Raw genomic sequence first — 10456 nt, 5'->3', positions numbered from 1 at the left:
AAGGTTAACCTTTTTGCTTAAAAGTTCATCAAAATGCCATATAAATTTCTACCAAGGCATGTTTCCAGTAGAGGCAATGCCTTACTTCTACACAGTGGCAGTCAGGTTAACTTGCACTCTAAGTGCAGTTATATGCCGCTGTTGAATTGATTCACACTGCAATACCTACATTCATCACAGGAGGGAAACATACAATTTCAAGAGACATTGGGTTTTCAATGTGGTGGATGCCGGGGGAGCAATGTAAATATCCCTTGAGAGAAGTTTCCTTTGCTCTCGAGGTCTTGTTATGTGGTTGTTCCATGTCCCTGTTTTTCATCATTGAGGCCTGACCCTTGGTGTCAACGCACTGCTTGAACCACTAAGAACATTACTGTTGTCATTATGCATCAAACAGGCTGTCAGAACGTAAATGCTAACCAGGCAGTGTTAATATAGCGGGAAGGCAGGTGATCCTGATGGTTGGGAGGGGAGGGGTAATACCTGATCCTGAACTTGGTGGTGTGAGACCTGAGACTCCTGTAGAACGAGAAGAAGGCATGCCCTGGGTGGTGGGCGCCCCCGATGACCGATGCTCCTTTCCTGCAATGATGTTCTGTGTAGATGTGCTCAGTGGTGGGGAGGGCTCAACCTGCAACAGACTGGGCCGTATCCACCACCCTTTGCAGGACTTTACGTAGCCCGCAGAACACTGCTGTGGTTCACCGGTGCCATCTTGGAGAAGAAGCCTCATGGCCAGAAGCATCACAGTATTTTTAAAGTGAGTAATTTTGGGAGTGTTAAAAGGTTATGATCAAAAGTACACCTCCAAACATGCACAGTAAATATCATCAGCAAGCTTCAAGCCATTGGGCTTACCTGCAACACCATCCTGCTATATTAATTAAAAATTATAACTTTTTGTGTGCTTAACCTTCGTCCTGGTGTGCTGAGAATGTAATGGCAACACCCTTTGAAAATAACATTTATTTTTGAAGATAACAGTTTATGACATTAACAGTAATGAAATCAAAAGTCATCAAATGAAATTTCGACCAAAGTTCATGGCTACGTGGTTGTTACAGGTCCATGATTCTGGTAGGGAACAAAAGTTTAATAGTTTATAAGTCCACACTTTTATTACAAGAATAAAACAAACATACATAGATTGTATGTTAAAAGTGGAATTATAATGCATGAACAAGATTTATGTATAAATGAAAAGTGCATAACCAGAGCTTTGTAACTTTGTTTTAGAGTCAAGATTCAAGATTATTTTTAATTGCATTTCTAATACACAAGTGTAAAGGAGAATGAAGTAATTGCTACTTGGGGTTCTAATGCAGCACAATTAAAAAAAGGAACAAAATAATAAAAAAACATAATAAATATAAATACATTAGATAGCGTTGATTGTAAGTCCATAATGTGACGTTAGGCACAGGGGTTTCCATACACAAGGCGACTGACGGGAAATGATAAAGTAGTGGCACTTGAGGGTGTTGTGGGTGGAGATGTTAATCAGCTCACTGCATGGGGAAAGGAGCTGTTTTTGATACTGATGCTCCTGTCATGGATTCTACATAGTTGATTGGTGTGGGACATGAACAGGGTGGGTGGGATCCTTCATGATGTTACTGGTGCTTGTGTGGCACCTTTCTGTATATATATCCTAATATGTATATATAAGACTGGTGTCGGTGATGAATTGGGTGCGGTTTTGACTACTTTCTTGTCTGCTGCAGGGCGATTCCTGTCACGGTGACTCAGCTTGTTGGGATGCACTCTACTGTACCTCTTATTGAATGTTGTGGGCATAGATTTGTATACTCCAGTCCTCCTCAGCCTTCTCAGAAAGATGGTGAACTTTGCTGACTGTGCGGGATGTGTTCTGGGATCAGGCGAGGTTGTGTGAGGTGTGCACTCACAGGAGTTTGAAACTGCTCACAGCTTCCACTGGGTGTGAGTGGTGTGGGTCCTCCTGAAGTCAACAACCATCTCCTGTGTTGTGTTGACATTAAGGAAGAGGTTACTGGCCTGGCAACAGGCCTCAAGCTCTTCCACTATACACTGTCTCATCATTGTTGGTGTTGAGCCCCACCCCGTCATGTCATTGGCGAATTTGACAGTGTGATTACTCGGGTGTTTGTCTGTGCAGTCACATGTGAGCAGTGTGTTCAGCACGCAGCCCTGGCAGGCACCCGTGTTGAGGACGATGGGGAGGGAGGTGCAGTTCTGTATTCTGACTATCAGTGGTCTGTTGGTTGGGAAGTCTAACACCCAATTGCACAGTGACTTATTTAGACCGAGGAGTAGGGCTTTGCTCACCAAGGTCTTTAGGGAAATAGTATTGAATGCCGCACTGAAATCCAGAAACAGCTTTCTCACTTGTGCCCTTGTTTTCTAGGTGTGTCATGGACAGCTGCACGGAAAATGCTATGTCGTATGTAATAGAGTGGTTTTGTCAGTAGACATATTGGTGTGTCAGGAAAGGAGTTTTTGATAAGTGCCAATACCAGCCACTCAAAGTACTTCATGATGATCAAAATCAGTGCTGTGATAACACTCAGGAATAGGGATTTGTACAAAGGGAGACGTAGGCAATAATAAAAAGTTATTTTCAAGTTGCTCGTGAAACATAGGGAAAAAACATTGGTGGCATCAACTAAAGCCACTGTGAATCATATTAAAGTAAGTGATTTAAGCAGAAAATTTGAAGGAGCTTCTTAAATGAGAGACGATGTAGAAGAGCAGGAAATATTTACGGAAGTTGGGATCTGAGCAATGGAACACAGTGGTGGACTGATTATCAATCCACGAATTAAAAATATGTCAAGGAACTGAGGGGTTGGAGGAAACTAAAGAGAGGGAATGTGGATGATGTTATGGAGCAATTTGAAAACAATAAATTGGGATGCCAGAGATCAGGGGTGCAGGGACAGTGTGAAGGGGTGGAAGCTGGCATGAGTTTTGGATGTCCTTAAGATTAATGAGACTTAAGAAACACAGTATGGGCATATGCCGAACTAGGCCACTGTAGAGGTAGAGTGAGTCATAGGTAAGGTTTACAGCAGCATTTGAGCAGAGGAGAGGCAGGAACTTGGCGATATTATGGAGGTGGAATTTGACAGCCTTATTGTTGGCACAGTCATGCATTAGAAACCATCTTACAGTCCTCTATTAATCATTTATTAGGGTGTATTAATTATATGTAAAGATCATCTATGCTACCTTAGATTCTCTCTCTGCCTTATCACTGAAGAACAGAGTTACAGTGCAGAACCTCTGAACAAGTTGACAATGAAACCCTTGATTACTAAAAGAAGCAATCCCAAAAGCTTGAAGAATAGTAATCATTGTGGAAAGTGGAATCAAATCAAAACCTGACTGTAGCAGAAACAGAGACCTCCAGATGGATTGCATGGTACCCATAAATATAAAAATATTAACCATTGAGATTGGTATCTCTAATCTCAGTGTCAATGGAGCAATTACAGTAAGGTCATATCACAGTCATATTTGCCTATTTGGCTCATGGTATTGAAAGGTCTAGCAAAAGTCCAGTAGTTTGCCACCACCATGACGATACCTTATATAAATTAGTAATCTATATAGTATATAGTTTGAACTGGCTTTGTAGAAGCTACAGAAGAAAAAAAAGTATAGATCTGTGTTTCTCTCATCTGTACTGTTTGAGCATTAGGCTGGATGTAGAAAATTACTTTGCCTTTTTGTCTTCCTTCTGTCAAAACTGTTAACCTTGGGCTTCAGGCTTTTGTTCTTCATACAGGTTTGTAAACCACAAACACCTAACTGGAAAGGCAGCTTCTTTGAAGAGATGAAAGGTCTCAGGCCAATTGCCTATGACTAGAAATTGCAGAGTTGGAGGAGGAGGCGGAGAGAACAAAGGAAATACCTGCAATTCTCTGAAAATCAAAATTATGCAGGGTATGCAATGTTTTCAGAGTAACAAGAGATTCTGCAGATACTGCAAATCTTGAGCAAAACATACACAATGTGCCGGAGGAACTGAGCAGGTCAACCAGCAGTTATGGAGGAAAGTAAACAGTCAGCATTTCAGGTCTAGATCTATCATCCCATGAGTCCTGAATCTCTCTCTATCATACTTCAATCCAGATATGTGCAAAATTGTCTTATTCCCAACTATTCTCATCTTGATTATTTGCTAATTATCTTAAACCATCCACCCTTTTAGAACATTTCATAATTCCAATCAATTCTATTCAATCCTCCATGCTTTAATTGTTTAAAGTTAATAATTATAATCTTTCTAGTTTCTCTTTACTTTTGGTGTCCCTCAGCACGGTAAATTTCTCAGTAAGTTCAGTAAATTTCTCCCCATGTCTTGTTAAGATCTCGGCATTCTTTTAAAACATAGTGTCCAAAAATTGACCAGAAGACCAACTTAACCCTGACAAGTTACTTGGGAAGTTTTTAGCATTGTGTTTTTTTTTGCTTTTATATTCTATGACCTATTCATAAAGCCCATCTCCCGGCCTCCTGAACTTGCCCCACTGCCCCTAAAAGTTTGTGTACGCCCTGGGAGACAAGTCTCTTTGTGCATTTTATTTCCACATCTATTTTTCCTTTTGAGATTCATTGCTTCGCACTCCCCTGCATTAACTTTCACCTGCCATGTATCTGCCTAACTCATCAAGATCATTAACAGCCTTGAATCACGCTATAAATAATTTCAAAGCCTGCAGATTATATTGTACTAAATTTGGAAATGTACTAGAGCAGGGGTTCCCAACCTTTTTTTAATGCCATGGACCAATACCATTAAACAAGGAATCTGTAGATCTCAGGTTGGGAACCCCTCAATTAGAGAATAATATCAGATTTCTCTTAGTCATTTTCACCACTTTCATTTACATTCTCATCTTGTTCCATGCCTAAGTTAATGCTTTCACTTCCTGGAATACCCTAAGCCCACAATCCACTGAATCTGATTCTAGTAAGGCAGTTCAGAGTATAGTTGTAGTCATATATCCATGAAGAAAGTACTCCAGCGTTTCTATTGGATTACAAGAGATTTGGCATGTCACCATAGAGAACATCCTGACTAGTTGGAATACAGCCTGGCATGAATCCCCCAGTGCATACATTCTCAAGAAGCTGTAGAGTTGCAGATTCAGTCATTACAGGCTCGACTCTCTCCACCATGGAGGACATCTTCACAAGGTGGTGAAGGCAGCATCCATCATTAAAGACCCTCACCATGTGGGACATGCCCACTTCATGTTATTACCATCAGGGTGGAAATACAGGAGCCTCAAGACCCACACTCAACACTTTAAGAACAGTTCCTTCCCTTCCGCCATCAGATATCTGACAGGTCTGTGAACACTACCTTGTTATTTGTTTTTGCATTATTCATTTATTTTTGTAACATTCATATCTTGCAGTGTACTTCTGTCTCAAAAAAAAACAGCCTACATAGTGATAATAAACCTAATTCTGATTCATTAAGTCAGATTATCATTATATTGCAGTTGGCTTACAAAGAATCATAGCAGCTGAAGTGACGGGTTTAGTGAGCCTGCCAAGAGCCTAATTCACCAAAATTCCAAATTTATTCTGAGGATTTATCAAACAAATCATAGAGTTATTTCATGTAGGCAAACATAAATTCATTCATTTAAAACAAAAGGCTGAATTAAATTTCTTGTTTCTAACTTTAAGGTAGAAGAATTTACCCAAAGGACATCAAACTCAGTGTAGGGTTGTGTTCACTGTGTTATGAAATGGTTCTTGCAATGACATTCACAGTAAGGGTATGGAAACATACCAGCACATGTTTACAAGTTAGAAATTATGCAAATGATTGCTGCTGCCTCAGGAGTAAAGGAATCATTGATCTTGTCAGAGGCCCACTGGATTTCCTAGAACCCTTTAGCACAACAACTTCTTAGAATATGGAGGATATATTTAACTCCAGCTTGACCAACTATTCAGTGTTTAGCTGTGCATTTGATTACGAATGAAATTAGTTGAGCACAGTGATGTGGTTCCTGAGCTGTACTATTCTATGAAATTCAAGTCTACTAAACAAATTATGTCCGTGCTGTAGACCTTATGTGATGCTAAAAACAGAATCAATTCTGAGATAGTGTAAGGCACTGTAATTAAATTGCAAAGGGATTAAGACTTGCTGAAGTGTTGGATAGGTGGTGTAGTAGGTTCTCTGCAGAGAAACTAATACCACAGTCAACTTCATGATTTAATCTAATGTCATGGCCAAATGAACAAAAGTTCTATATTCTAACAATTTCTCTGGGTGAACAGGCTACACCCACAGTCTCAACTGGAAAATAATGTACTTTATATTTGCTACACTTAGTCCCATGTAAGAAGGTATTAGACAATTTGCAACTATCCATCAAATCCCTTCATACATTTACAACTAGAATTCATATTAAAGATAGGCAATAGATATGTTTTTCCATTCACAGAAGACAATTAGAAAATGATTATTAAGTTAGAAGACCCATTCATCAGACTGGAGAAAGACCATAAGACGTAAGAGCAGCATTAGGCTATTCAGCCCATCGAGTCTGCTCCACCGTTCCATCACGGCTGATTTATTGATTTATTATCTCTGTCAACCCCATTCTCCTGCCTTCTCCCTGTAACCTTTGACTAATCAAGAATCTGTCAACTTCCTTTTTAAATATACCCAACAAATTGACCTCCACAGCCTGCTGCAGCAATGAATTCCACAGATTCATCACCCCTTGGCTAAAGAAATTCCTCCTCATTTGTTTTAAATGGTCATCCAATGACACCAAGATTGGGGGCGTAATGGACAGTGATGAAGGCTGTCATGGCTTGCAGAGGGATCTGCATCAGCTGGAAAAATGGCAAATGAAAATGCAGACAATTATGAGGCTTTGCACTCCAGTCAGACCAACCTGGGTAGGTGTTACACAGTAAGGTATTGAGGAGAGTGGTAGAACAAAGGGATCTGGGAATACAGGTCCCTAGTTTGTTAAAAGTGGCATCATAGGTAGATAGAGTCATAAAGAAAGCTTTTGGCATATTGCTCTATTGGGTACAGAATATGGGATGTTAAGTTGAAGTTCTGTAATATGTTGGTGGGGCCTAATTCGTAGCATTCTGTGCAGGTTTGGTCACCTACCTGCAGGAAGGATGTAACCAACGTCGAAAGAGTACAGAGAAAATTTACAAGGATGTTGCCGGGTCTAGAGGACCTGAGTTATAAGGAAAGATTGGATAGGTTAGGACTGCATTCTTTAGAACATAGAAGATTAAGAGGAGGTTTGACAGAGGTATACAAAATTATGAGGGGTATAGACAGGGTAAATGCAAGCAGGCTTTTTCCTCTGAGATTGGGTGGGACTACTACCAGAGATCATTGCTTAAGGGTGAAAGGTGAGAAGTTTAAGGGGAACATGGAGGGGAGGAGCAGTAGGGGGGAACTTCTTCCCTCAGAAGGTCATGAAAGTGGGAAATGAGCTGCCGACACAGGTAGTCCTTAACAGCTCAATTTCAATGCTTAAGTAAAGTTTAGATAGGTACATGGATAGTAGGGTTATGGTCCCAGTGCAGGCACTTTAAATGATTCCTCATGGACTAGATGAGCCCAAGGGCCTGTTCCTGCTCTGTACCTCTATGACTATGACTCTATCCTATTCTGAAGCTGTGCCATCTGGTCATGGACTCCCCCACTATAGGAAACATCCTCTCCACGTCCACTCCATCTAGGCCTTTCAGTATTCAAAAGGCTTCAATGAGTCACCTCTCATTCTTCCAAACTCTGGCAGAGAGCCACCAAACACTCCTCATACGTTAACCCTGCCATTCCTAGAATCAATCTCATGAACCTCTTCTGGGCCTTCTACAATGTTTTTTGTAGATAAGGGGCCCAACACCAACCGCAGTACTCCAAATGCAGTCTGACCAATGCCTTATAAAGGCTCAGCATTACATCCTTGCTCTTATATTCTAGTCCTCTCAAAAAGAATGCTAATATCGCTTTTGCCTTGCTTACCACCAAGTTAACCTTTAGGGAAGTCTTCACAAAGGCTCCCAAGTCTCTTTGCATCTTGATTTTTGTGTATTAACCCCCTTTCAGAAAATAGCTTACACCTTTATTCGTTCTACCAAAGCGCATGACCTTACTCTCCAATTGCCACTTCTTTGCCATTCTCCCAATCTGCCCAAGTCCTTCTGCACTCTTCCTGTTTCCACACACTACCACCCCCCTTCCACGTATCTTCATATCATTCGTAAACCTGGCCATAAAGCCACCAATTCCATCATCCAAAGCATTCATATATAACATGTAATTAAGTGGTCTCAACATCAGCCCTTGCGGAACACCAAGTCACCAGCTGCAACCAGAAAAGGATCTTTTATTTCCAATCTTTGCCAATATGTTGGCACGTGGCCAAGTAGTTAAAGCCTTGGTCTAGTGATCTGAAGGTCACTAGTTCGAGCTAAGGCAGTGTGTTGTGCCCTTGAGCAAGGCACTTAACCATACATTGCTCTGCAATGACACTGGTGCCAAGCTGTATCGGCCCTTGCCTTGGACAACATGGGTGGCATGGAGAGGGAAGACTTGCAGCATGGGCAACTGCTGGTCTCCCATGCAGCCCCGCCCAGGAAGCTTTCCAAGGCGCACATCTATTGGCCCTCAAGACTAATGGATGCCTATTTGCCTCCTACAAGTCAGCCAATCTTCTGTCCCTGCTAGTGCCTTTCCTCTAACACCACAGGCAGTAATACATGAGCTGTCTGATGTGCAGCACCTGGTCAAATCCCTTCTGAAAATCCAAGTATACAACATCCACTGATTATCCTGCTTATTTCCTCAAAGAATCCAACAGATCTGAATAGAAAGAACTTTTTGTCGTGCTAATGGCTTTAGTTATTTTCCTGCAGTATGAGATAATATGACCAAAGTCTTAGCAAGTTATAGCTGATGGAAGGAACACAGTCCTTCAGATCAGAGGCCAACTAGCTTTTTAGAAATTCTAATAACCTCTCAAAATATGGGGAAGAAAAAAAAACATGGATTCGAGTCAAATTTATTTATTTTCTGAATACATTGAAATCCTTTCCCATTTTGAATCTACCCTTCAAAAAAATGTTTAGTTGCTTTGCAGGGCAAGAGGAGGAAGTGGTTTAGAAGAGCTGGAGAAATACCATACAGAAATATAGATGCAGGAGGCATATTATGTCTGAAAATAAGTGGGCTGTTGATGGCAGGTTATGCTATTGATTTCTTGAGCATTTGTCAGAAGTACAAATTGTCCAAATTGGAAAAAAAACAAGCGATAAAGATTCTTCATTTTAATCTCAGTGTTCTAACCCCAAAAGCAACACAGATGGACATTGTAGGAGAGAAATGCATGATTCCTATGAACAACAACTTGCTTATGGCATCCTAAGCAGGCACGAGAGTCCTGCTTTAGTTGACTGTTGAAACATTTCCTTAGTATTTATTATTACCTCCTAAATGTGGACCTAAAATATATGGATTCAACAATAAAACAATCAAGGATAAAGTGGAATAAAATGTACAAAGCAGCAGCTATGGGAAAACCTCTGACATGAGGGCTAGGGTCAAATGCAGGCCAATGGAACTAGCTCAGGCCAGCATGGATGCGTTGGCTGGAAGGCCTGTTTCTGTGCTGTAAACTGACTTTATGAGGAAAAGACTTACACTTACAAAAACCCTTCCACAACACCAATGAAGATAATTTTTTCAAAGAAAGCTTTCAGTTGCAATATAGAAAATGACAATCACATACAGTGAGACCTCAGTTTTGATTCAAGAACCTTTTGGAGTAAAGATGGGAAATGCTGTGAATACTCAGCAGGCCAAGCAGCTTCCACCAAGACCCACTGAGCTGAAGACTCAGGGCAAAGATCTGCCCCTATGAAATGTCATAGACCTGTGATGTCAACTCTATTACTCTCTTCACAAATGTTGCTTCAGCATTTTGCATTTTGAAGCACTCATGGAAACGGGACAATGATGTTCCAGGGCAGTAGTAGAGAGTCTGAAGTATTCACAATGCTGTGTGGTATTATGCTCCCATAGGTTCCACTTAGCTTTGATACTTCAGCATGGTTCCAATTGGGGACAGGACCCACCAGGCCCATCCCATTTTCAACCATTTCGACTTTGACTCTAAATCTCTAAACTGTGACCAGACCTTCCAAATGAGACAATGATATAATCCTCATTTTCTCCCCTTCTTCCATAATTTTCCTTTCAGAATCCTCTTCTACTGCAAACTTCATTGAAGTTATATAGTGAATAGAGTAAATATGATATTCCTGACCTGGCAAGTTATCCTCTAATTCTTGTGTTCAGGTACAGCTGAAATTTAATCTCTTGAACAAATTTAAAATTAATCCCTAAATCTCACCATCCCACTCTACCCATTATATAAAAAAAATGCTCAAGTACAACTTATTGACC

This window comes from Hypanus sabinus, chromosome 12, assembly GCF_030144855.1.
Source record: "Hypanus sabinus isolate sHypSab1 chromosome 12, sHypSab1.hap1, whole genome shotgun sequence".
NCBI classification, from domain to species: domain Eukaryota; kingdom Metazoa; phylum Chordata; class Chondrichthyes; order Myliobatiformes; family Dasyatidae; genus Hypanus; species Hypanus sabinus.
This window is presented reverse-complemented; position numbering follows the sequence as displayed.